At 47.0% G+C, this 27,757-nt stretch overlaps 1 long non-coding RNA gene across 1 annotated transcript; it reads left to right on the forward strand.

The window, feature by feature from the left end:
* The first annotated feature begins 1,583 nt into the window (after positions 1-1,583).
* LOC132520961 (uncharacterized) lies at positions 1,584-27,347 on the forward strand. The gene is made up of 4 exons (XR_009540667.1): positions 1,584-1,700; positions 23,928-24,041; positions 25,796-25,921; positions 27,320-27,347. It is a non-coding gene; the product is annotated as an uncharacterized LOC132520961 (long non-coding RNA).
* Positions 27,348-27,757: the final 410 nt, after the last annotated feature.

The raw sequence follows: 27,757 nt of genomic DNA on the forward strand, positions 1-27,757 counted from the left end.
GCTACTTCTGTACATCATTATATCAAAAAGTCTTTTGAAACTGTTCACAAACTTTGACCCAGAGTTCCTCTTCTGGAAATCTATTCTAAGGAGGTAAACAGCAGAAAAAGCTTTAGGAAGATGTTCATCTCAGTATTATTTATTATAGTAGAACATTGGAAACCACTCATACGTCTAATAGCAGGGGAATGAGTTAGTAAAATATGGTATAGCCTACTAAATGGTGAAATAGCCATCACAAATGATCTTTACATACAGACTTTTAAATGATGTGGAAAAATACTAACACTTATGATACTGAATAAAAAATGTAGGGCCTACCAAATTACACAGAGTTAATCTATGAGTGAAAAATGACATGGAGTTGAGTAATCTCAACTATGTATGTTATTGAACCAAACTTGGGTCTGCTTGCTCACGTGCAGTAAAGCCAATTTACTGACACCAGGTGGTGGTGAAGGAAAGTGCAGCATTTATTGCAGGGTGCTGTACAGAGTCCAGGACAGCTAGTGCTGGAAAAGCCCAAACTCCCTGATGGGTTGCAGCAAAGCGTTTTTAAAGGCAAGGTGAGGGAGGGGAGTCCCAGGGTACTTCATCAGCTCGTGCACAATCCTCTGATTGGTTGCCGGTGAGGTAACAGGGCTGAGTCACGGGGGTTAATATAATCAACCCTTAGAGGCCAGTAGGCCTGGGGGCTATGTGCTCATTATCATCAAGTAGTTAATTTCTTCCATTTGGTGGGGGTTTTAGTCTCTGTAAAGCAGCTCAGGAAATGTGCATCAGATACTATTATCTAGGTACTTCAGAGAGGAGCTACAGCAGAGGATATGGGGGAGGGGAAGGCCCCATAGGGTCCTGCTCTATTACATGTACTTATTTTTATACATAGAAAAATGAAGAAAAATACTCAGGCAAAGGTTAAAATACCTGAAATTGTTTTCACCATCAACCCAATTCTAAATGTCTGGAGAAGAGAATATAAGTGGTTCTGGGGACTTCTCTGGGGGTCCAGTGGTTAAGACTCCCTGCTCCCAATGCAGGGGGCACGGGTTCCATCCCTGGTGGGGGAACTAACATCCTGTATGCCCTGTGGTGCAGCAAAAAAAAAAAGAAAGAAAGAAAGAAAGAAATTTAAAAAGTAGTTCTAAAACAGGCCCCTTCCAGAAAATCTTACATTTGGCCCTTGGCCTATAGGCCTATGTGGACATAGGACTTACAAGCATTAGAGTAGAAACATGAAACCACAGGTCAAATAATTCTTTTAGGTGTGGGAAGCAAAGATCCCTTTAAAATTAGAATCAATATAAGGGAAGAGAAACTGAGAAAACCTACTGGCCCAAATCAACTCTAATCTAGGAAGGCTGTTAAGAAGGAAATGGGATTCACAGGTGAGTTAACTTAGGACAACCAAGGCTCCCATTTTCTAAGTATTTTCACATCCCTCTAATGCGGGTAGGACGCTTAGTGTTGGGCTTTGGCCCCATCTCGCTGATGAGGAAGCCAGAGCCTCAGGAAGATGCAGGGACTCGCTGGGTGTCACGGCGGCGGCAGCGCGCAGTCCAGACCCAAAGCTCCGTCCTCTGCCGCCACCGCGGGCCGAGACGGGCGTCGGGAGGAAGGCAGAGGCCCTGCCGCGGCTTTGTACCGGAGGTCCCGCTGCCGGCTGGGACTTTAGACATTATCAGCTCGTCAGAAGCAAGGTAGGCCCCGCGGGCGGGAATCCGAAACCGGCTGGGGCGTGTGGTTGACGGGCTGGGGCCCGAGGGTCACCCACCGCGGGAGGGACGACCTAGCATTCAGGCCTCCTGTCCCGTCTCCGCCCTGACGGCCGCAGGCGGGCCTTGACCTTGCCTGGGCTCGTCGTGGGCCCCGCGTGCCTGTGTTCCTGTGCTTCGGTGTCTGGTTTTCCCTCTCTGACAAATTGAACCTTGTACTTTTTGCAAACGACCTGTGTTTGTTCAGTAATCGACCAGCAGCGGGAAAATTGCAGGCGGCGGCCGGGTTTGTGGAGGGCTTTCCAGATGCCAGGAGGTCCTGGGGGCCCTCCAGGCCTTCAAGTCAGCTGGTGACTTGAGCTGAACCCTAGGTGGCTGCCCTAAACTGAGGGTTCCTAAAGCTTCCTTAGGCCAAGATTTGTAATGAAGGATGTCCTAGGCCACAATGCAGTGACCATCTAGTATATTTTGACCATCTGAAAGCCCTCTTTAGCCTTAAGAAGCAAATATATTTAATGATGATAATGATGGTAATACATTTAGGAAGACTATGGTGATTCTTTTGTCCTTAGCTTCTGTCTCCCCCTGCTTCTTTTAAATGCAAAACAGGTCCCCTTTTTGCTGTTGTTAGCTTCAGAAACCAAAGCAAGCTATTCCAGCTTTTGTTCAAAATAGGGCTTAATCCACAATGGAGGTTTTGTTTTTCTAGATTTGAAAATCTATTTGGAATTTACACAAATGGCTTTCACCTCAACACCTTTTGTCCAAATAGAAACACAAAACTGTACTTCTCTTTCCTTCCACACACTGCATTTCCCGATATCTTGCGTACACATCAAATTGTTCGTCCTTAAACACTCTTATTAAAGAGCTATTAAATGCTGCTCTCTAATAATGTTTATCTTTGCATTTAAAAAGGGAGTTACATGTTGCCAAGACAATCGGCAAGGGTAATATGTAAGGTACTTGGCAATTCTCTAAACTTTTCCTTCTCTGGAATCACAAGGTTCTCTTCCTGGATTAGATTACTCTGGTACTCAATAGAGATGTGTTCTCAGATCGTTTAACGTCATGCCCCTAAGCTTTTATCCGATGTCATTTTAAGAAATGGTCAGGTGAAGAACAACTTTAAATTCTCTGTAAAACTGCCATAGACATTCATTATGTTGCTGAATATAAAAAAAAAACAACTCTTGCAAATAGTTTCCACTTGTACTTCAGTGCTAAGATAAGGTTTGGCTGTGTTTTCTTTTATCAATTAATGAAAGCCGCGGAAGGCATCCTACAGTTCTTTTTGCCTTCAGCGCCAGGAATCTCAGAGCTTCGTTTTCTGCTCCATCTCAAGAATCCCTCCTAACCTAGCTTTTCTGGATTAATTCCCATTCTATGACCCCTTTTCCCCAACCACCACCAGATTTTGCTTTTTCTGACTTATTTATACCGTCTTTGTTCATATGTTTTTTTTATGATCCCCTCGAAACTTCCCAGAAGTGAGAGGATATAAAAATTAGTTATTCTAGATTGCCTCAAAATGTTCTTTCAATCTGCCTTCAACACTATCTTCTATCTTTTTTAGTTTTGTTGTCTGTTCAGGTGACATTCACTTTCAAGACTACCAAAGGCCTACCCAGAGTTGTGTACAGTCCCAGCGATCCTTAGCTCTGCTCCTCTCTCTTCATTCAAGAAAGATAGCTAGTCGCGTGTATTACTGTTTCGAGTGAGTCACTCCCAAGCCTCAGTACTTTTTTAAAAATTAGTAACAACTGACACACAGCACACCTTGCAGCTCTGGGGGCCTCACCCAGCGCCCGGACCCTGGGTGCAGTGCGGCTGGGACACCGCAGCTCATGAGTCATTCCTTATTTTCCCTCAAGTGGTAGCACAGATTTCCTTAATTCAAGTGTGCTCAACTCATTGTTCAAGAAAGCCTGACATCTGTGCTTCCTTCCCTACCGCAGGAAAACTTTCTCATTTCCCTAGAATTTATTTGCCAGCTGTGAGGAAAGGAGTATTAGCAAAGTTACTCAGGAAGCAACTGGGAAAAACTCTTGGGGTTCTGAGGACATTTAGAGGAATGGCGGAGAAGGGAAGGAGAATAAACATTTCTTGAGCCTCAGCTGTGTGCCGGACACCATATATGTTGAGTACTAGGCAAACTTTTTTAACCTTCCCTGCAGGACTCTGAGGGAGGCGCATTTATACTCATCTTCCAGATGCGAAAAAAAGCTCGGAAGGGCTAAAGGACTTGCTCAAGTTACATCACTATTAAGGGCTGAGTCCCGGATTCTAAGCCAGTTTGATAGATGATGGGGCTCATTCCATGTTCACTGTAAATTCTGCTCTCAGAGAGCAAGACTGTTAATAAACTACCACGAACTGAGGACACAGGGTCCTATAGTGCAGGCCTCAGGCAGGGGCTCTGAGACCAGGGTGCCTGGGTTCAAAGCCCAGCCCTGTCACCAGGTGCATGACCTTGGACAGATTACTTAACCTCACGGGCCGCCTGTTTCTTACATCTACAAAATGGGCACAGTTGTTGTTTTATGTTTATGAAAACATAAATTCCCAGGCTCCACCCTGGACCTATTGAATCAGATTCTTGGGGAGCAGAACTCAGCAAAACAGGTCTTCTGGGTGATCTGGCATCCATGAAAGTCTGAGAGAAGCCAGTGCTCTAAGGGGAGGCAGAGCCCTGAGATAACCTCATCCTAAATACAAGGCCTGGAGACTGAGACTGACCTAGAGGACCTATGTATTCATTTACACTGAACAGTGAACCACTAGTACACTAGTCTCCCTAGAACCCTAATATGCTGTGACTCGATCAGCCCATCCTCTCCCAGCCCCAAGGAAAGCCAGGTCCCCATCAGAAGTCTCTTTATTAAATGTCGAAGGACATCAAGCTAAACTAGCCCAATTTGCACATTTCATGATGGGGATCATGAAACCATGAACCAAAAATGTTGAATTCCTCTGAATCCACATTACCAAGAGTCCATTGGCTACAGCCCCTCCCCTCATATCAGAGTAGCCTGCCATAGGCCTGTGGGCCCTAAAACTCCCTCCCCTCTTCTGGGCACTGAGGGACAGGTACTGCTGTCCTTTGCCTTGGTTACTCTCCTTTTTCTTTGCTCCTGCCACCCTGCCCCCTCTCCCATAATCGGCGCGATCTGTCTTGTATTAATATACTTCAGAAGGTTTTAGTTGGATATTGCAGTCCGTAGAGCTACTCCGTCCCTTTTAGTGACTCTGTATAACTCTGTTTTGACACCTGACATGATGCCCCGACACTCTCAGAGGCATGGATGTCTATTTCCCTCTTTTCCTTACAGGCAACTCCCAGAGCACTCAGAATTCTTCGGACCCTGTGTCTTGTTCCTGCTCCTTTAGCCATCATTAGTCTCTTTTGAAAATAAGAAGTGTTTGCATTAAGCTTTTGCCTTCAGTGTCTGTCCAGATTCTGTGGAACTTGTGATCAGAAGATGTCTCTCCAATGTCATACAATGTATCTTTCGTCATCTGATTAAAAGAGAAAGGCCATTGTAGCTTGGAGTGAAACAAACGCCATCTGTGCATCTTTGGTGGTGTAACTTCTCACAGGAAAAACACTCATGTTTTTCTCATGCCTCATGGAACTATCCACGGAGAAACTTGTAGTAAATGATTCATTTACTTCTAGATTGCTTTGCCTCAGCTTCGCAAGTGAATGAGCAACAGAATTGTGAAAGCAAGGACGAAGGAACAACAGCAGAGCGTGGGTGGGGGGAGCAGAAGAGAGAAGGTGTGAATGAATTAGCAGGGAGGCGGGGAAAGGAGGCAGAGGGAGAGACGGATCCAGGAGTATCCAAACTCTAGGCCAAGGAGAGGTTACTGCAGACGGGTGTTAAACTTAGTCTCAGCAATAGAGGCGAAAAGGAAAACAAGACATTCTGTTGCTTGCTCTGTAGCAGGATGTTAAGGGGGGGCTTTTCCTCCTGCTGCAGAATCTCAGCCGATCCCTTAAAGCTAAAAACAAGGGGTTTTATGCGGCCATTCCACATTCTATGGAGGGCAGAAGACCATCCACACAGAACTTACTAAGCAGTGACCCGTAAAATGGAGCTCAGTGACCCTGAGCCCATCACCGTGGGATGTGGGGAGGAGGGGAGGGGTTTGATGAGGAAGACAAGAGTGGTGAGTTGTCAGTGCGCTGAGAACATGACTCTTGACCTCAAGCCAAGTGGAGGGAGCTCCCAGAGAACCACTGGGAGAAGGTGGGGTGCCCCCAGGAGGGGAGGAGGGGAGATGGACATCTTGTCTCCTGGCTGGTCCAAGCAGAGCCGTGGAAATGCTGTGCCCCGCGCTGTCACAGGACTGGGACAGAATGTGGGAGAGACATCTCAGGAGAGCTTGACCTGCGTCCCCAGGTGTTTAGGAGGGCCGGACCCCGACTGTCATAATGTCTGTAGTATACACTGAAATGCTTCTGACCAGGCAGGGTGACGCGGTGTGTGTTAAACTGTGCCCTTCCGCACACTCTAGAGGCAGCTAGCACAGGAGGATATACAGTTATCTCTACCTTTGAACAATAGCAGAGGCTTTGCCAATTAGCATAATGAGCATAACAAAATGGATTTTATTTTGTGAAATTAACAGGACTGGAGTTATGTGGATTGGTCAAGTGTTTGCGACTCTCCTCACACTTGTGTGAACTGAGTGTGGATCTAGGGGCCTGTAGCCTGTAGCCTAAAAGGCACCAGGGGTTTGATCCCTAAAGGGTCCTTTGGCTAGCAGTTGGTTCGAAGGAATCTGGTTGTCTGATGTGCTAAACCTGTAGTTTATTTGAACCTTGCCTCTACAACACTGTGACGTTTCCCTTGAGTGAGTCTCTTGTGCAAAGACAAAGAGCTTTCATGATAACCTAATAGCAGAGTTGTGAAGAAATAATCCACCTCACCTACTTCTATGGATCAGCAGCTGCTATTACCTCCCACAAATAACCCAATGGTCGTGCCAGGCCAGATTGGCCAGGATGATTCATAACACTGAAACTGACCTGGAAAAATCTAAAGGTGAGACCCTGGCTAGAGCTGCCTGGGACAGGAGAGTGGAGAGGAAGGCCCGAGTGAGGGTGGCCTGCAGGTGCAGTGCTGGGTGAAGCAAAGAAGTATGTTCACTGTGGTCAAGTGGAGACTTGGCAGGCGTCCCCACCCAAGAAGATGGAGTGCAACACTTCTTATAGAAAGTCAGGTTCTTTCCGGGCAGACGGTGGGTGGAGGGTCTGACGGAAGAGTTTGGTAGGAGAGGGCCAAGGGTTGGGACACTTTGCTGGAGACCCATGTGGTTGGAGATCTCCAAAACGCTCCTTGAGCAAGGAGCAGTCATTTGGACATCAGCCACTTCCGAGTCTGTGAAATCGACCTGCCTCTTGCCTCCCCACCTTGGGAGCGGGAGCCGGCAAAGTGAGTGGCAGACAGTAGGAAAGTCAGGTGGGAGACCAGTCAGAAAGCCAACCACCTTTGTGCCCAGTGCCCGGCTCTGCACGTCTGCAGGCTTCAGATGGGGAAAGCTTCCAATTAGATGAGAGCTTAAAGCTCTGATGGGAGACTGGACTGGACTTCCATACCTAAAAATGAGATGTTTCTTAATACCGGAAAGCGACTGAAAAAGCTGTAGGATACGCCCCACATTTCACCCCCGAAAGTTGAAGAAATAATTCAACAGAGGGGGCTTAAAAGGGTGCTGATGAGAGGAAAATTGTTTATTTTTTATATCCAACTGAGTCCAACTTGATCAAGTATGTACAACTCTCACTGAAGAAAAGGGACTTCATATTTTTATTGTAACCTTCCAAATTATGTTTATATCGCATTAAGTAGACATCCAGGGGTGGCAAATAGTTTTCAAACGTAATCTTTAAAGCCACCGACTGAATAGCAGTGGGAAGGAGGGGTAAGGAGACATGTGTCAGTTACCCATTGCTGCTATAACAAATTACCACAAACTTACTGGCGTATAGCGACACAAATTTATTATTTTACAGTTCTGGAGGTCAGAAGTCCGAAATGGGTTTCTCTGCACTAAAATCAAGGTGCAGGCAGGGCCGATTCCTTCTGGAGGGGCCAGGGAGGAATCTCCTTATTTTTCCAGCTTCTAGACCCTGCATGCCTTGGATTAGAGCCCCTTCCCCCATCTTCAAAGCCAGCAGCAGAGCATCTTCCAATCTCTCTGACTCTGCCTCTCCTGCCTCCTTTCACTTATAAGGATCCTTGTGTCTGTGGGATTATCACCCAGATAATCCAGAATGATCTTTCACCTCAAGATCCTTAACTTAATCATACCTGCAGAGTCCTTTTTGCCATGTAAGGTGATATAGTCACAGGTTCCCGGGACTAGACGGTGGACGTCTGTGGAGCGAGGGCAGGCGGCATTATTCCGCCTGCCACCGCACAGGCACAGGAGCTGGCCTGTGGTTCATCTCTCAGAGGACCCCTCACCCTGGCCTACTGGTGAGCCAGGCAAAACGGTGGCCTCGAGGAAATAACCTCTGTGTAATCTTGGGAAAAGCACGTAATCAGTCCATACTTCAGTTTCTTCATCGGTGAAATAGTGCAATGGGCTCTAAAGCGTCTTCCAAATCTAAACCCTATGCTCCTCTTTTCTTTGGCAAAATAAGCATTTGAAGAAATCTGGTTGCTTAACTCAAGAAGCCAAACTGATGTTTTTCCAGCGCACGCTGCCCAGCCCACAGCCCCGCCCTGGGCCGCGGAGGCTCCGACAGCCCACTGGACGGGAGACTGGGAGAAAGCAGGCAGCCCTTTGCTCTCCCAAAGGCAGAGGAGGGGCCTGGAAGGCACAGGTGGGAGATTCCGGCTGAGAGACCTCTCCAGGGGGGGAAGGCAATGCGCTGAGTCACCATCAAAGGCCTTGGGTGATGGTGCCAATCTCAGAAATGTCTGCTGACTCAGAGCTGCTCCAGTGGTCCAGGGAAGCCCCAGCAGGATGAGTCACGACCCTCTTAGGCCTGCTCCTCTCAAGTCGGCACACGGGCTGCCTCTGATCTCCCTGGAGCCTCAGGCTCCTAGAACAGCACGTCTCTAAACACTGGAGATGGATGGAACTTCAGACACCATGTCACAGATATCCTCCCCTGTCACGTGATCTCGAGCTGGTTGTGTTTTGGCTCTCCAGCTACTCGGATAAATTGTAGTGTTTTGGTGGCCCACCTCCCTCGCTGGTTTGGCCTTAAGATTAAGGTTCACTTTGCATCCTCAGCCCCATGGGCCTCAGAGAGGCACCCCAGGTCCTCAGGACTCCTGTAGGCCACCTACACTTTCCATTTTCGAGGTAGTGTCATCTATCAGCAAGAGCTCTGGGCCATAGATCAGGGAACCAGGGCTTCCCATTCCTGTCCTCTGAGCAGCTCTGGGGCCTTCAGCAAGTCACACCATCCCTTTGGGCCACGTAGGGGTTTGATGGTATTTCTTCCAAAGCCCCTTCCAGCAGCCATCTGAGGGGCTCAGAATAGATCATCCTGAAAGTCCTCTTTGGTTCTGGAAGTCAGTCATCCTCTGTCACAGAATTCCTGAGTATGAGTCTGGCTTGGCTTGGGGAAAGCCACAGCTGCCCCCAAATGCAAGCCTTCCTTGGATTAGCTTTTCCTGTGGCTCTTGACCGCCACATCTGTCCCCCTGCCACGAAGCTCCTGAGCCCCAGCCTCTGCACCCAGGCATTCTGCCGAGGGCCCCTTTCCTTTCCTGAGCAGGCTTCTCAGTCCTGCCAGCCCATCTAGGTGATAGGCTAGACTGTCACCTCTACGTGCCAGTCCCCTGGGGGAGGAGGTCAGAGGTGCGACTGTGGAGACCAGAAACTGGACCGGGACTTATTATTCATCCACGCGACAAGCCTATCGTTCCTCTTTCATCGTCAGGCCTGCCTAACCAGACCAGCGCTGGGGTCACCGTGTGTGAGAGATGGGAGAGACTCCTGCCTGTGTGGTAACTCCGAGGGCAGGCACTGCTCAGCGGGTGGATGTCACCTCTGCCCCTGGAGCACCCAGGGCCCCCATCCACCCACTCCACCCTTCTAGGGCCTCTGTGTAAGGCCTCGTCCCCCTGCCTCAGGCCCTGCCGCACTTTGCCAAGGTTCCAGAACCTTCTTGCCCCCTTGGAACCAAACAGGTGCTCTCTGGAAGAGAGCAGGGTTGCCTTTTGCCACATCCATTTCAGAGTCAGCAGGCATCTCATGTTTACCCTTAAAAGAAAAAAAAAGCAATCTTTTTCTGCTCATCCAACAGGGAGAAGCATGTATTTATGTCATGGGTTTAGGCACCACCCTCACCTCTGCAGAAGGACACAATGCAAATTATGTGTGTGGTAAACTAGCTTCCCCTGGGGTCCAGGCTCCGTGCAGACGGGGCCTCCAGGAGAGGGTCCGCCCTCCTCCTGGACGTGTGCTCAGCTGCGGGAAGGGAGAAAGGCCTATTGTTCCCGCCGGCCACGTGCTGGGTGTTCCCCCCACCCAGAGGCAGAAAAGCCTCCGGGAGATCGGATCATCTCCTGTCTGGTTCTGTTTGGTTTTGTTTCTGGTCTTTCCTTTTTTGCTGTACCTCCTGGCCCAGGCCACACAGCCCCCCCCCCACCCGGCCCCGCGCTGAGTCCGTCCTGTACCCTGTGCACAGCGAACGCCTTGTGTGCACCTCTGATGTCCGCACTCAGTTCTGGGGGGAGCGGAGGGAACATCTCTCACCTGCGAGGCTCCCCGGGGGGCCGGGCAGAGCAAGTGAACAAAGGCACGCGGGGTGGGGGTGGGGGGCAGGGCCTGGGTCGCAATGCAGGGTCACACCCCCCCCCCCCCCCCCGCCCCGACGCCGGGATGGGAACGGGGGCTGCTGCTCCCCGGTGAGTGTTGGGATGCGGGACGTGGCAGGGCTGCGCCGCCGGCATCACCAAAGTCTCAGGTCTTCGGAGCACCCAGCCCGCCGAGGCTCCGAGGGAGAGTCTCGCAGGAGGAGCCAGGAAATTCTGGTCGCCCGTCTCTGTCAGCGTGTGACCTCGCGCGACCCCGCGCCTCCCAGGGTGAGCCTCTCTGCCCCGAGAGGGGCAGTAAGTCCCGCCCCGCCCGCCTGCTTCCTGGGGCTGAGAGGCGCTAACACAGCCCTCTCCGAGGAAGCGCTGGGAGAAGCAAAAGGCCTTTGTGAGTCAGCGGTGGGAGTCCAGTTGCTCGGTCCTCACCCGCGATTTACCCGCCACCCCGGGTCCCATAAGCATCTGGTGAGCTCGTGCTGCCCCCTAGTGGCTAAACCGCTCCTCATAATTCATTTCTCTTTTTCTTTATTTTTTAATAAATTTATTTATTTTTGGCTGCTTTGGGTCTTCGTTGCTGTGCGCGGCTTTCTCTAGTTGCGGCGAGCGGGGGGCTTCTCATCATGGTGGCTTCTCTTGTTGCGGAGCACGGGCTCTAGGCGCGCAGGCTTCAGTAGTTGTGGCATGTGGGTTCAGTAGTTGTGGCTCGTGGGCTCTAGAGCGCAGGTTCAGTAGTTGTGGTGCACGGGCTTAGTTGCTCCTCGTCAGGTGGGATCTGCCCGGACCCGTGTCCTCTGCATTGGCAGGCGGATTCTTAACCACTGCGCCACCAGGGAAGCCCATAATAAGTTTCTTTCCAATTAAATTTCAATCCTCTCAAAATCATCAGAAAAATTAAGGATGACTATGTAATAATGAACCCAGCGTGGATTCAATCTATTTTTATATCAATGCAGTCATAAAAATGTATGTTAAAATATTTTTTAATGGAGGAAGTGGCCCATGAGGGCAAAAGTGCATAAAGCAGCCCTGGTCCCAAGGTGGGAAGCATGTTGGAGCTCGCCCTTCCCCAGGCTGCTACCCGGCTGCTGCCTGCTCCTCCAGCCCCGCGGGGAGCCTGCCCTGGGGACTGATGGTGGCCACTTGCCAAGGCCATCCCCAAAAGGGCCTGTGTTTCCCCCAAGATGATGGAGATAAGATGGAGGAACCGATGGAGATAGCAAAGCAACTTGTCTGCTTTTGTTCAGCCTTTAAAAAGCCTTTTAAAAATCCCAAAGATTACAAAATACCTTGATAAATAGCTACCTTTCTCTTTGCTGATATTGAGACAGCACTAGTTGGCCTGGAGAGAAATTAGGGCTCTTGCATATTAGCAATAACAAGTGACCAATAACAGTTGGGTTCCCTCTTTATGAGAAGTGTTCTCACAGACTGCTCACAGCAGCCCCAGGTAGCAACTGCCCCTGTTTTCAGATGAGGAATTTGGGGTCTGAAGGGTCACAATCTGGTGAGAGTGGAACCATAGCTTGAACCCAGGGATTCTGGCTTCACACCCTTTGCCCTCGAGTGCTGGGAGTTGAATCACCCCCGCTCTGCATGGTGGAGAGGAGAACTCTGCACAAAAAGTCAACAAGCCTTTTTCCCCCATACCTTTGGAATTAGTAATCTAGTCAACACCTGTGGAATTAGTAATCTAGTCAATGGTCACCCTCTAGTCATGATGAATTATCAGCTGAAATCTCGTGCCCTTTCACCTGGTTAAGCCCTTTCCTTTTCCCTTCTCATCTGACAGAGATTCCTTGAGAGCCTCGGACATTCCAGACAGCTCTTCACACCCCTCCCAGGCCTCTTCCCAGGCTTCAGAGGAGCTTCCTTTTAGACTTAGCCTCCTGGCATTGGGACAGGGATGAAAGGTTGCTGGACTTCTGGAGGCTTCCCTCCATGGCTCCCTCCAGCCCCTCCTCCTAAACAGGCAGGATGATGGGCAGAACTGAAAAGAATGTTGTCAGTTTGGTGCCAAAGTATCGTCTTGCTTTGAGGAAGCTAAGCACAACACTGAAAAATGTGGACTAACGGTGGAGCGGCAGGTGGGCAGCCATGTCACAGAGGCCTCAGGGACCCAGGAAGGCAGTTGACAACCCATCATAGCTGCTGGGTTTGCTGAGAAGGGCTTCTGACACCCACAGTGCAGTGAAGTGACACAAAGACTTGCTTCTTTACCCATATGAGGCGTGAAAATTCGAGCAAGCGTGCAGAAAGCCTTCTTCCAGATCTTTCATCTCTGGTGGAACTAAGTGAGATTATATGTGGGTTCTTACACAGGCTAGGAATACTCACATTTCATAAACCTCTCTTGCATACCAGCCCCTGGCCTTTTTGCATATGTCAAATCACTTAACCATTGGAAACCCCTGTGAGGTAGGGATCATCTGCCTGGCTTTACCTACTAGTGAATTGAGGTTCAGAGAGGCTGAGAGATTTGGCCAGGATCACAAAGCTAATTAGGAGAGTATCAATTCAGGGCATGAGATAAGCTCCAGAAAATGTTTTGGTTTTTTTAAATAAATTTATTTTATATATTTATTTTTGGCTGCTTTGGGTCTTCGTTGCTACACGCGGGCTTTCTCTAGTTGCAGCAAATGGGGGCTACTCTTCGTTGCAGTGCGCGGGCTTCTCATTGTAGTGGCTTCTCGTTGCAGAGCACGGGCTCTAGGCCCCTGGGCTTCAGTAGTTGTGGCACGTGGGCTCAGTAGTTGTGACTCGCTGGCTCTAGAGCGCAGGCTCAGTAGTTGTGGCTCATGGGCTTAGTTGCTCTGTGGCATGTGGGATCTTCCCGGACCAGGGCTCGAACCTGTGCGTTGGCAGGTGGATTCCTTAACCACTGTGCCACCAGGGAAGCCCTAGCTCCAGAAAATGTTGCACCCTTGAGACCATAGTTTGCCTGACCCAAGACACCTCTGTATACTTTTCTGCTTTGGGGCCGAAGTGAGCCCCTTGTAGCATGTTAGGTTAGTGTGTACGGTCTCCCCACTGATTGGATTTATAAGTTGAGTGATTGGATAACTTAGTTATGCATTTGTGCCCGTCCCCGCTCCGCTCCCTGCAGCCTCGGCCTTTGGCCCAGTTTCCTGTTCCCTGCCTCCACCACACATGAAGGCCGAGTCCCGACTGTGTCAATCCCAGTGGCCTCATTTGTCTGTCTGCCACAGATGTCTGGGCAGCTATGGGCAGCTGACCAAGATAAGAATGGAAAGTCCATGGGCTTTGGAGCCAGGAGGGCTTGAGTTTAAATTCCACCTCTGCCACATTTTCAGGAAAAACAACTCAGATTTTAGGATAGCGATGGGGATGAGGATGTTAGAGTCGGAACCCTGTGGTCTCAGTTGGCTGCCAAGTAGAGGAGGGGAGGAACCAGGGCCAGCCCTCTCCAGAGCAGGCTGGACCTTCCTGCCCCGAGTTGGGTAATGAGCCCACCGCTGGCAGCCTTCAGCTCAAGGGGTACAATTTCAGGGCCCAAATAAGACTCCGGTGCCTCTGGTTCTCCAAATTCTCTCCCACACAGTGGTTTAAACTCACTTTTTTTTTTTCTGGGGGGTGGGGTACTCGGGCCTCTCACTGTTGTGGCCTCTCCCGTTGCGGAGCACAGGCTCCGGACGCGCAGGCTCAGCGGCCATGGCTCACGGGCCCAGCCGCTCCGCGGCATGTGGGATCCTCCCGGACCGGGGCACGAACACGCGTCCCCTGCATCGGCAGGCGGACTCTCAACCACTGCGCCACCAGGGAAGCCGTAAAACTCACTTTTAAGGCTCAGTGTAACCATCCCTGGGATGGGACCACACTTTACAAAGTTAAAGAGAAACAGCATGGGGTTCAGGGGAGCATTTGCATGGAGCCCATCAGAATCTGTGCTTTACACCTGATCCGTGGCCTGTTTTCTCATCTTTAACGTATAAAGCTAATACTGTATGACGATAAAGCTAATACTATATGATGATAACTAACACTGCTTCTCTCGACCCTTTTTTTTTTTTAATTTTAACTTTTTGGCTACATTGGGTCTTCGTCGCTACACACAGGCTCTCTCTAGTTACGGCCAGCGGGGGCTACTCTTGGTTGCGCTGCGCGGGCTTCTCATTGCGGTGGCTTCTCTTGTTGCGGAGCACGGGCTCTAGGCGTGCGGGCTTCAGTACTTGTGGCACGTGGGCTCAGTAGTTGTGACTCGCGGGCTTAGTTGCTCCGCGGCACGTGGGATCCTCCCGGACCAGGGCTTGAACCCGTGTCCCCTGCATTGGCAGGTGGATTCTTAACCACTGCGCCACCACGGAAGCCCCCCCGGTGCTTTTTACATAAGTTAACTCCTTCTGTGCTTTCAACAGCCTGATTCCCATTTCCTGGCAAGGCGGGCATGTAGGTCAGATCAGCCGCCCAGGGTCACACAGAGTGAGGAGCAAAGCTGGACTTTGAGCTCAGGCGGCAGAGGGCCTGCTCTTGGCCTCAGGTTCTTATGGGAGTAATGAGACCTTCTGCTCAGGTGACAGGGCAGGATTAAGAGAGAGCCTGCATCTGAAGCTTTGGGCACAAAGCACGAACTCAGTTAATGCTCTTTTCCTTCCTGGCCTTTCGGATCTGTGAGGAGGGAGCCATAGCCTACCTCTCTCAGCAAAGGTCTGCCTTGCGCATGTAGGTCCTGGATCAGTCTCTGAAGGAAGAATGAAAGGGCGAGTTTTGACAAGGTGGGTGGCAGGGAGGAGGGGCGGGGGGCACCAGAAATAGAGGTGCATATGCGAGGCTGCGGTCAGAGGGCTGAAGCTGTGGCCGGTGCCATGGTTCTCCCAGGGCCTGGCCTGCACACCCAGGTGCCACCACGCTGGCTGCGGGTTCGAGTCCATGAGAGGGGACTTCGGCTCCTACTGCCCCTTACATCATGGCATTAGCCTCAGAGACCCCCCGGCGCCTGGGAGCCCCAAACAGCTGGGAAGCCACTCGTCCCCTTCTAGTGCTGAGAGAGGGCAGAGGCTACTCCTTGGGCTGGCGGTGTGGGCGGTGGGTGGAGCCTGGGGGGCTGGTGTGAGGAAATGGGGCTGTTCTGTTCCAGGCCTAAGATAGCCCAGGCCCACACCCAAGCAGTGGCTGCCCTACCCCTGTTCTGGCCTGAGTCAATGACTGGCAAATGGAGAACCGGAAAGAGGTCTCTGTAGGGGCCAATGGAGACCAGCTCTCTGATGGAAGGACTCCAAGCCCTGCCGGCACAATTCCGCCAGAACCCGGCTTCACCAACCCAGGCAGTCTGGGCAATGGTTACTGAGGTACATTCATCTCTGTTTATCGAGATCACGCGGGCCAAGGCCAGGTGTTCCCCGGGCCAAAACAAGCAGACCTTGACCGGACAACATACCAATGTATTGGTTTCACCATGTTCTCTCTGAATGCCCCTCAGCTCGATGGATACAGCGTGATCAGGATGGTTTAAGATGACAGATGCACTGCCGCACCCTGCTCTGACATTAGTGTGTGCTCATAGGCACAGCCTGCTTCTCCCATGCACAGGAAGCGGGGCAGGTATTTTCCACAAAGTGGACTCACTGAATCCCAATGACTTGGATGTTTTGGGAGTGGCTGTTTAAAAAATCCTACCCATGGCTTCAGTTTGCGCTGCTCTTTGTAAGGACAGTCACAACCCCAGACTCTGGGAGGGGTTCCCACAAAACCAGCTGAACTGAGCTTTTCTTGTTCAAGATTTGCCAAGGATAGTGGAGATCCTGCTTCAGTTGCTGGCATTTCAGAAGGGTTCTTGAGATGACAGAACCTTTGCACTCTCGACGTTTTCATCATCGATGAATATTTATGAAGGGCCCACACCGAGGTTGCTTGACATTCTGAACCTAGATAAGAGGGAAGGTTCTTTAATCAATTGCAAAGGGTGGGGAGGGGTTTACTCAGTCAATTGTGTTTCTTTTATCTTCTGAAAGCCTTCCTTTTCCTGGAAAAAAAAATGTCATTTTGTTTTTGCAAAGGAAAGAGTAAAGCTTTTGCTAATGCATAGTATTTCTTCAATTATCATTTGGGTTTCTGGATAGGGCTTGTTTTCTGAAACCCTCAAATTACCTTATTCCTTTGCACTAAAAATACTTAGAGTCACTTGAACATTGGTTGAACTCCTGACTGTGGCAGCTTGCGAATTCAACAGATGGTTTCATTTTTTCCGACCCGTTCTCTTTCCTTTTTCCACTCCACCCAAGAACAAATCATGCAGACACCACATTGCTGGAGTGAGTCACCAGGGAACCCATCACTGACTGAGCTCTCCGCCGCCTGAGGTCTAACACTGCCCCCCCCTCGTGGTGAGGAGGGCGTGGCCATCTCCTCTCTCACCATCTCTTACCCCCGGGCCCTCGGGCACTAAAGGCTATGTTATGTGCTCTCCAGGGTGAAAGGCTCTGGGCTGTGGACTTTGCTTTTGCTTCCTGTTTGAAACGCAGTGAACCAGACTGCCTCGACCAAGAAAGCCCTCCCCTGGGAATCGGATGCTTGGAAAAGTGCACAAACTATTCCAGGCCTTTGCAGAAAAATTTAGCCTTAGCAGGAGCTCCTTCAGTGGGAGGCTGGGTTTTAATCTCCTTCCTGTTCCCAGAGGCTTACCCATGGCCTGACACTTGGTAAATACTCCATAAATACTTGTGAACTGACTTCAGTTAGTTTCTGTCATCAACAGTCATGTGCTGGGCACTGTTTTGGGTCCCTGATTAAGACGAAGTGTCTAGAGTTTGTATAAAGGACCGTCCCAGCTCTGATTGGAGTCGAGTAGTCCAGGCACAAGAGATGACACTTGCCAGTGTTTTCATTGCTCACGAAATAACCCAGGCAGTAGGAAGCACCCGTGTTTGGTAAAAAGGAGAGCTCCACTGAGGCTGTGACATCAGGTTCAGCTGTTCTGATTGGTGGGGATTGGGCTGTGCCTTTAAGGAAGTGATAATAGTCAAATCTATCAAGTACCTCCTACCCTGTACTGGTGTCCTTTATGTATATCATTAATTCTCACAGCCTTCAGGGAAATGTTATCACTGACTACGCAAAGATGAGGAAACTCAGGCTCAGAGGAGTTTAGCAATTCTATCCAAGGCCACACAGCACTGATCAGGACCAACGGGTTTCTAATGCAGGCTGGTCTAACTCCAGAACCCATGACCCTTCCACCACCCACTGCCAAGGAGGAAAGACCTCAAACCTTATCAGGTATCTTTCTTTGGGCTTAATTTGAAGCAGCTTCCAAAGCAGGCTGCTACTGCTTCTAGGAAGAAAGGGCCAAGTGGGGGAAAGCTGGTGGCCTCGGATACTCTGGGCATGACACTGAACAGGGCCACAGGGTTACTGGGAGCAACCCCAAGACTGGCCAACTTACTGCCACGAAGGCAGGCTGGGCTGAGGTGTGGGCCAGGGCACGGCTGCTGGACGAGCTCCCAGGGCACAGCAGGTGAGCGGCATCCACTGCCAAGCTATGAAAGGCTCGACAACTTCAAATCTCATTATGTGAGCAGTTTATAAAGAGGCCAGTGATTCCAGGCTTGATATGGAAAGATGGGATCAAAATGGGCCTCTAGCAAAGCCGTGCAGTGGGTGAGGATATGAGCAAACCATTTCGGGTTGAATCCTGGCTCAACCACTTACTAGCTGGGGGAAGTCACCTCCTCATGGGTTCCCCACCACCACAGGGTTTTTGAAAGATGCTAAATGAGTTACTGTATGTGAAATAGAATGGCACCTGGAACTCGGTGCACATATATATTGGTGTGGCTGTCTATTCTCCTGCCAGCAGAACTTAGCAAAGGCGTATACTCTTAGAGTTGTTATCAAGGGTTCATGTCTGATTAAGGGCCCAAATGAGGCTTAAGTGGACATGGCTAAAGATACTGTTGCTCCTTTGAAAACAGACAAGTCCTTATTGTGTTCAGAATAAGGCTTATGAGTCCAGCCGATCAGAGTGAGATCTTCCAGCGCCTCCAGCCAAACAGTGACCTCTAGTGGCGGTAGTGCTTATTACTACCTCGTACTGCAAACTAAAAGGCTCCTGTCAGGAGAGAACAGATTGTCAGAGTATGGAAACTTTTATAATCCGTGAGGGAGGGACGTTGTCCTGGACTGAAGGACAGTTGTTCCGGAAATTGCAGCCATGAGAAGCCCTAAGAACTGGCAGTGTCGGCATCTTGACCTTCAAAAGTCACTTCATGCCCTCTAAAGCCAGTGCTGATGAGAAAGCCCGAGAACTTCTCGTTTTACGCTTCCAGAGAACGTACAGATGGTGGAATCTTCTGGTAAATCATACATGTGAAGAAAAGTTTTTAAAATGTTCCTCTCAAAGCTTAAGGGGGTTCCCATTGGCCACATTTGGGATAATTTGAACAACAAAATACATAATGATAGTAATGAATTACAACGCACAAAATTAGTCCATTTACAAATGAAGAAATGCTCTTCCTTCCAGTGAGACTCTAACTAATACATGTAGAAGGGATGGTATTATAGAATTAGAAAATTATTTTCTTTATTTATTTTGGCTGCGCTGGGTCTTAGTTGCGGCATGCAGGATCTTTTAGTTGCGGCAGGCGGGCTCCTTAGTTGTGGCATGCAAACTCTTAGTTGCGGTATGCATGCGGGATCTAGCTCCCTGACCGGGGATCGAACCCGGGCCCCCTGCACTGGGAGCGTGGAGTCTTACCCACTGGACCACCAGGGAAATCCCAGAAAATTATTTTCAGTAAATGTTTCTGGCAAAAATCATCAATGGATGCTAAAGTTAGCAGGCAGAATTATGATGAAAATATATGATCTTAAAGTATCTGATTAATTACAAAGGTAAAAATAGTAACATTTAAGTAGAGAACACTGGCAGACACTACCTTAACACAATGATCAAAGCTGACACCATCAGTAATGGGACAAATCGACATGATATGCCTCCTAAGAGGGTGCACTGAGAGGACACTCACTTCTGTTGTATCAAAACCCATATCTAACCACGAGGAAAATCCCCAATTAAGGGACATTCTACAAAACCACTGTTTTACACCGGGGGTGGGGACGGGGGGAAGAGGGAAAGAATCTTATAGTGATGGATTGGAATCAGAAGTTTCATACAAAAAAGTGTAGAAACAATGACACCCCAATAGCCAGAATTTGGTCCCTCCCTTAAAAGAACCTATACTTCTTAGAGGAGTGGCTCATTCCTAGGTTGAAAGCAGAGAAAGTACCAGGTGAGCCTGGATAATCTTGTTGTACAAGAAAGTAATGTAACGCCCCAAAATAAATGGGGGCATATCGAAAGGTCAAAGGAGCTGGCTTAAATTGGCATGGCCACTGGCCTAATTTGGCATGATTTCAACATCATAATGTATAATGATAGGAATGAATTATAACACATTGAATTTTTAAAATCTATGAATCCATAGATACTTTAAAATATTAAGGAGGTGGAGGGACTTCCCTGGTGGCACAGTGGTTAAGAATCTGCCTGCCAGTGCAGGGTGACACAGGATTGAGCCCTGGCCTGGGAAGATCCCACATGCCACAGAGCAACTAAGCCCGTGCGCCACAACTACTGAGCCTGAGCTCTAGAGCCCGCGAGCCACAACTACCGAGCCTGCATGCCACAACTACTGAAGCCTGTGCGCCTAGAGCCCGTGCTCCGCAACAAGAGAAGCCACCGCGATGAGAAGCCCATGCACCGCAATGAAGAATAGCGCCCGCTGGCCGCAACTAGAGAAAGTCCATGTATAGCAGCAAAGACCCAACACAGAGGGAAAAAAAAAAAAATTGAAGAGTTGAAGGGAAAGCTCTTCTTTTCAGAAGAACAAATGTTTAAACAAACTAGAATTGGAAAAAACATTTTCCAGCCAAGGCCATGAATGGATGGTAAAGCCACTGGTAAAAACTCTCAAGGAACAGGAAATTCACTGTCTTCATGTATAACCCCACAGAGTACAGATTAAAGATACCTTTACAGTGAAGAAATCTGGTAGACACCACCTCGGTCAAGTGATCAAACTTAACATCACCGATAGGGGGCCGAATTGACATGTGCCCTCTGAGTGATACACTGAGAATATGCAATCATCTATGTAGCATGCTTCCCAAAACTGTTTAACATGAATCTAATCACGGGGAATTTTCTAGATTAATGTGGCCTAAGAGATACTCAACTAAATACAATAGATAATCTTTGATTGGATCCTGGATCAAACAACCAACCCACAGTTATACAGGACATTACTACAACTGTCTGGAGAATTCAAACATAAACTGTGTATTACATAACTGTATCAGTGTTTAAATTTCCTAAGCATGAGGACAGTTGTATTGTGGCTATGTAGGCAAATGTCCTTGATCTTGGGTGCTACATGCTAGGGTATTTAGGGGTGAAGTAACTCAAATCGTTCAGAAAAGAAAAAGAAAAATATGTGTCTACACATAGATATGTAGAGATACGAAGCAAGTGTAGCAAAACATCAACTATTAATGAATCTTAGGTAATGAATATAAGGGTAGTGCTTGTACTACTCTTACAATTTTCCTTAAAGATTTTAAATTTATCACACTATCATATGGGGAAAAATAAAACAAATCTCCCCCAAACAAAAATGTCAAAGTGATGAAAGACAGACTGAGGAACTGTTGCAGATGAAAGGACTAAAGGCATCGTGTGACTCTAGATTGGATCCTGGACCAGGAAAAGGACATGGGTAGGAAAATTGGCAATATGTGAAAAATGTCAGTGATTATAGTTTGGGATCGATTAAGTTAATTTCCTGACTTTGATAATTATATTGTGACTATGTAAGAGAAATGTCCTTGTTTTTAAGGGAGTATGCACTGAGATACTTACAGGTAAAGGGACATCATGACTGTAACAACTTCCTCACAAAAATATCAGATCCATTACATACACATACACATGCATGTATGAGGGAGAGAGTGCTAAAGCAAGTGTGGTAACGTTAATATTTGGGAAACCTGGGTGAAGGATATACAGGAATTCTTTGTAGTATTTTTGCCAACTTTTATATGTCTAAAATTATTTCAAAATGAAAATGTTTTTTAAAATGTTTCCAATTTCTTTCAACATTTTTTTTCTTATGTCCCTGTAGTGAGTTGAATAGTGTCCCCCCCAAATTCACATCCACGTAGAACCTTAGAATGTGACCTTATGTGGACATAGTGTCTTTGCAGATATAACTAGTTACGATGAGGTCATGCTGGATTAGGGTGGGCCCTAAATCTAATGACTGGTGTCCTTATAAGAAGAGAAGAGGACACATACAGAGAAAAAGGCCATGTGAAGGTGGAGGCAGAGGATGCAGTGACAGCTACAAGCCAAGCATTGCCAGAAGAATCGAGGAAGGATTCTTCCCTAGAATCTTCAGAGGGAGCACGGTCCTGCCGACACCTTGATTCCAGTCTTCTAGCCTCCAGAACTGTGAGGGGGAAGACACTTGTTTTAAGTCATCAAGTTTGTGGTCATTTGTTAGGGCAATCTTAGGAAAATGATAGCCACCCATCTGCTTAAAACGGCTCTCCGGTCTACAAGGCACCTTATTCTGGCATCCTCAAGCCTCCGATGATGTTAATAATGATAATGCCACTATTTATTTAACACTTACTACAAGCCTAACACTGCACTAAGTGTATTATATGCACGATTCCTTTAATGCTTATCTGAAATACAGCAGGTTCAATGACTACTTCACGGCTGGGAAATGGAAGCTTAGAGGGGTTAAGTAGTATGTGCAAAATTAGACAGCAGACCCCAGGCAGTCTGACTCCATAAGCCTCACCATTTCTGCTCCAATATTAGTTCATTATGCCCCTAATGAGCCCCTCCTGTAAGAGCAAACAAGCCTAGTGTGCCCTCTCGGGGCACACTCCAAGCTGCCCTGAGTCTATAACTCGAATCTTGCCTCAAGGTTACACTGCCTCTTCCTTCTTATCCTTTTAAATCCTTCCCATCCTAGGCCCAGCCCATGCTCCCTATTCTCTTTGAAATTTCCAAGGCGCCTAGGCCACAGCGGTCCCTCTTCCTTCTTAAACTCAGCCCTCAGTGTACTGCTTGCTTGGACCTAAAATATACTCAGGATTACTTTGGATGTTACTTGGCTTTTTAAAAACTTATGTGTCTCCACCCAGATAGCAAGTATCCTGCAAGCAGGTGTTAATTATATGCAGGTTATCTGCCACATACCTGAACATCAAGACTTTCGCTACCCTTATTTCTCTAGGTAGAAACCTATCATGAAAGCTATCATCAGGTGTATATGCAATTACAGTAGAAACTTGACATTTGCAATTTGACTGTTTTCAAGTTCGCTGACTCTCACTTTCAATCGTGTATAAAATGTCGTCTGCTACAACAAAAAGACCACAAATAAATGCTGAGGAGGGTGTGGAGAAAAGGGAACCCTTGTACAGTATTGGTAGGAATGGAAATTGGTGCAGCCACTGTAGAAAACATTATAGAGGTTCCTCAAAACCTGAAAATAGGACTACCACATGATCCAGCAATTCCACTCCTGGGCATATATCTGAAGAAAATGAAAACATTAATTCGAAAAGATATATGCACCCCAGTGTTCACAGCAGCATTATTTACAATAGCCAAGACATGGAAGCAACATGTGTCCATCAACAGATGAATGGCTAAAGAAGATGTTTTACACACACACACACACACACACACACACACACACACACACACACACACACACACACACACACACACACACACACACACACACACACACACACACACACACACACACACACACACACACTGGAATACTCCTCAATGGAATATTCCTCAGCCATAAAAAGAATGAAATCTTGCCATTTACAACAACATGGATGGACTTGGAGGGTATTATGCTAAGTGAAATAAGTCACACAGAGGAAGAGAAATACTGTATATCACTTACATGTGGAATCTAAAAAATAAAACTAGTGAGTATAACAAAAAAGCCTCACAGATGTAGAGAATAAACTAGTGGTTACCAGTGGGGAAAGGGAAGGGGGAAGAGGCAAGACGGGTAGGGGATTAAGAAGTACCAACTATTATGTATAAAATAAATAAGCTACAAGGATATATTGTACAACACAGGGAATACAGCCAATATTTTATAACTACAAATGGAACGTAACCTTTAAAAATTGTGAATCACTATGTTGTACACCTCAAGTTAATATACATCAAATATACCACCCCCCATATGTATGTGTATATGCATGCCTGTGTGTGTGATATTGTCCAATGAATGAAACTTGGTTTTTTTGAAAAAGCCCAAGAAAAGAATATATTTTGAGCGGAAAATTAGTTTTGTAACTTGGGGTGGAATACTAAACCTCAGGGTGGCTCAGCATTATGACGTGCCTTGTGCTCTGTTCAAAGATCTGATGTGTCATATGCTCTATGTAGAACCAGGAAGAATCCACTTGTGGAATTTTTCTATAAGTGCTCCAGCAATGAAACAGCTGCCCGAGTGAGGAATTCCAGTTTGAAAAGGTAAACCACATTATACTGCAGGTAACTAGTGGAGAGATTTTGGGCACAGTACACAATCTGATTTTCAACTGACCCAGGAGCCTATACAAACAATGCCACATTCACAGATGTGGGGATTCATATAGGTCTTGGATATCTTTCGAGATGTCAGGGGTCTACTGCAACGTTCAGGCAGGTAACATCAGTGAGCAAAAGGCGTAGGATCCAAGAAAGATACCACCGTCCACACAGTGATAAATGCAAACTGACACCTGCTTCGCTGTTGCAATTAAGAGGGAGTAGACAGAACTGTAACACACTGTAATGTGCACACCCCAACCGGAGGGCTGCTTGGTGCTAGTCAGTTGTTGCCTTGAGGGATTGTAGATCTCATGTATTCTAATTTTTATAAAAAAGTTGGAGGTCTAGGTTTTTATGTATTTCCAATTAAAAAATGCTAGCAGCTAGTTCACTAAAACAAACATTGTACAAACCAAATACCCGTGTGGCAAGCTAAGATTCGGCCCATGGATCACCAATTGGCTACCCCTGGGCTGTAGTTTATTTATCTGCCCCCTTTTGCCTGTGATCTCCAGGACCCTAGAACCTGGTAAAAGGAATATACACATTCACTGAAGGGCAGTTGGAATAAGAACATGCACTCAAACTTGAAAGATGAGGGCTTAAAAGCCTCATTCAGCAAATTAGTGTATGTGAAATTCATTCATTCCTCATTATTTATTGCATATCCTAGTACAGGCCAGGCACTGTTGTAGGATTAGGTAAGGGCCATACAGTAATGAATAAATCACATTTCTGCTGCTCTCTTGAAGCTTATATTCTAATAAGAGAGTCAATGATAAAGTAAAATAAGGTAATTTCAGATAGTGGCAAGCATTATGAAGAAGTTAATGTTAGCAAGAAATAGAACGTTGATGGGGGTTGTCAAGAGGGGCTTATTTCTGGAGAGGGGACCTGAATGATGAAGCCTATCACACAAGATATGGAAGAAAAGCATCCCGAGCAGGGAGGACAGCAAGTGGGAAGGACCAGGAATAGACGTGCACATTTGAGGAAGAGGAGGAGAGGTTGGTTGATGGAAGAGGCTGGCAGGGGTCAGATCACATACAGCTGGAGTCGGGTTTGTAGAGTGAAATGAGAAACCACTGCAAGTTTTATGTATTAGAACAACATGGGATTAACGTTTCCAATACATCATTAGCTACTGTTTGAAGGACTGTGGCAAAGACGTACAGACAGAAATGCTACTATACCTACTATTGAGATGATAGTTGATATAGGAGAGGAATTTGATGACATAGAACCAGGCAGGGTAGGAATTTCCTGTCCTTAGAACTGAGTTAGAATTATCCTGAGCAGAGGTGGCAAAAGCAGAAAGGTCAAGAGGACAGCTGGAATCAAGGAGACTGGTGTTTATTTCATGCTTTAATTATTAAAATCTTGTACTGTTCAGATTCAGAGCTAATCTCAGTGAGGCAGCATTCTGAAACAGCTGTATTTTGAACTGTGTTCATAGGAAATGTAGAATTCAAACTTCTCTAAGTAGTTGGGTGCTTTCTAACATGATTGTTTGGATTGCAGGGGTAAAAATAGAACCCCCTTATGTGGGGGGTTCTAACACACATACTGTGTACAATGCTGGGAGGTAAGGGCCAGTTTGCAGACAAGACGTTAAATAACTTGCCACATCCCCTTAGTAGATGAATGACTTGAATGCAGAGCTGACATGGAAGCCCATGTTCCTTTTATTCCAGAAATGGACAAAGTTCAAACGGTTACAAAGTCAAGCTGTGTCTTCCAGCCACAGGATTGGCTCCTCTAAGGGACACGAGGGGATCAAGGCTGGACCTAGAATTGATCATTACTTTTGGAGCCAAGAGGTGGGTACTCGACTTTCCCCAAGAAAGGGCTTGTATTAAGAATCATTAGGATGAATACTAAACATCTTATTTGTAGATTTACAGCTGCAGTGGAAACCAAAGGTGAGCGGACAGACACAAATGGGGCGCGTACATACAAGGCTGTTGAGGTACAAGAAGTAATGTATTAACATCAGGAACTTGGTGAGATACCTGGTGAATGAGGCCGCAATTTAGTACGTTTAGCCTGGGTTCCCAGACTTCTGAACTTCAGTAAAAAAAAATTATAGTTACCAAGCCTTGAGATCTACAAGGAACAGAAAAATGTGTTCAGGGACACCATAGGGTTACAATCGGGCAACCCAGAATATGGAAAATTCCAAGACAAATGACCCAATTTCTTTAAATTTCAAGGAAAAAAAAGATGGACAATCTGTGATTTAAACCAAATATAGACCTTGTTTGAACAAACCAATTATAAAAACAAATGAGAGACAGTAAGGGAAATCTGAATACTAAGTTAGACACACTGTTACTTTGAGTATAATAAAAATATTATGGACATTTAAAAAGCCCTTACCTTTTGGACTGAAATACGTGATGAAATCATTTGTCTGGGATTTTCTTCCAAGTAAGGGTGGGAGGTGGAATGGTGAGTTGGTGAGGTATAAACAACATTGCCTGACCTAGAACTGATCAGTACTTTTGGAGCCAAGAGGTGGGTATCCAACTTTCCCCTAATAAAAGTCTGAAAATTAAGTTTTTTAATTTGGGTACAGCAGCATAACGTTGTCAAGCTCTTGACAACCTAGAAAACTGATTCACTAACAGCACAGGACAAAAATTAGGACACAAGGAAAAGTTACCATCTCAAAGCAACGTCTAACATGCAACCCTCACTTCACGTGCAGATGTATCCTCCATACCTTCCATCTTCACAAAACCCCTTCACCCGCGTACTATTTCCAAACAAGGATAGAGCAGGTAAAAATTTCTACACTATTAAGAATTCCGGATTAATTTGTTAAACAGGGCCTTGACATTTGCCTGTGCTTTTCTTCATGCCAGTCTTGTAAAGGAAAGAAACTGTTTGCTATTTAGAGGCAGTTTAAGCTCTGCACAAATACTGTTACGGTTTAGCAATTTTATCATAAAAGCACATGTAGAAAGAACACTCTAAATGAACTGTTTATCCTTCCAGAAGTTGCTCATTCATACTAGGCCATGTTAGTTAGTTTTTATAGTCAGAAATGTAACTGATTAAGTATCATACCCGACATTTCTATATCCAAGTGAATCTTGTCTCCCTGTGAGGCTTTCTACTTTTTCCAGCCCCAACGCCCGCCACTGCTGAAATGTGTTCGGAAATCTTTGGAATCCTCTTCAGAAGCTGTAACTATTCTTTTTAAACATCCTTAGTGGCAGTAAATCTTCATCTCTTTGTGGGTGTATTTGATTTTTTGAAACAGCAACAAGTCATTTGGAGCCAAGTCTAGTGAACAAGGTAAGTAATCAAGATGGGTGAAAATTTTAATGGAAAATTTTAACTATAAAGCAATCTTTTATTTATTATGGCCTTTACGATCTCTAAATTGACTTCCAAAATATTGGGGAAATAACTCTCCATGTGAATAATGCTAAAAATATTCTTTGGCTATGACTTCTGGCTTTTTTTCTTTGTGGTCAGACTTGACTTTAACAGCCAGCCCGGGGGGTGGGCGGCTCACCTTATCACTTAGTTCTCCTAGCTTAGATAAAAAGCGTCATTAAATACCTCAAGAAAAATGTTAACGCTCAGTAGTTGTCTCTAATTTGCTGTCATGTTGAAAGTTCTGGTTTGCTCACCCGAGAAGATTT

Source organism: Lagenorhynchus albirostris, chromosome 5 (genome assembly GCF_949774975.1).
Source record: "Lagenorhynchus albirostris chromosome 5, mLagAlb1.1, whole genome shotgun sequence".
NCBI classification, from domain to species: Eukaryota; Metazoa; Chordata; class Mammalia; order Artiodactyla; family Delphinidae; genus Lagenorhynchus; species Lagenorhynchus albirostris.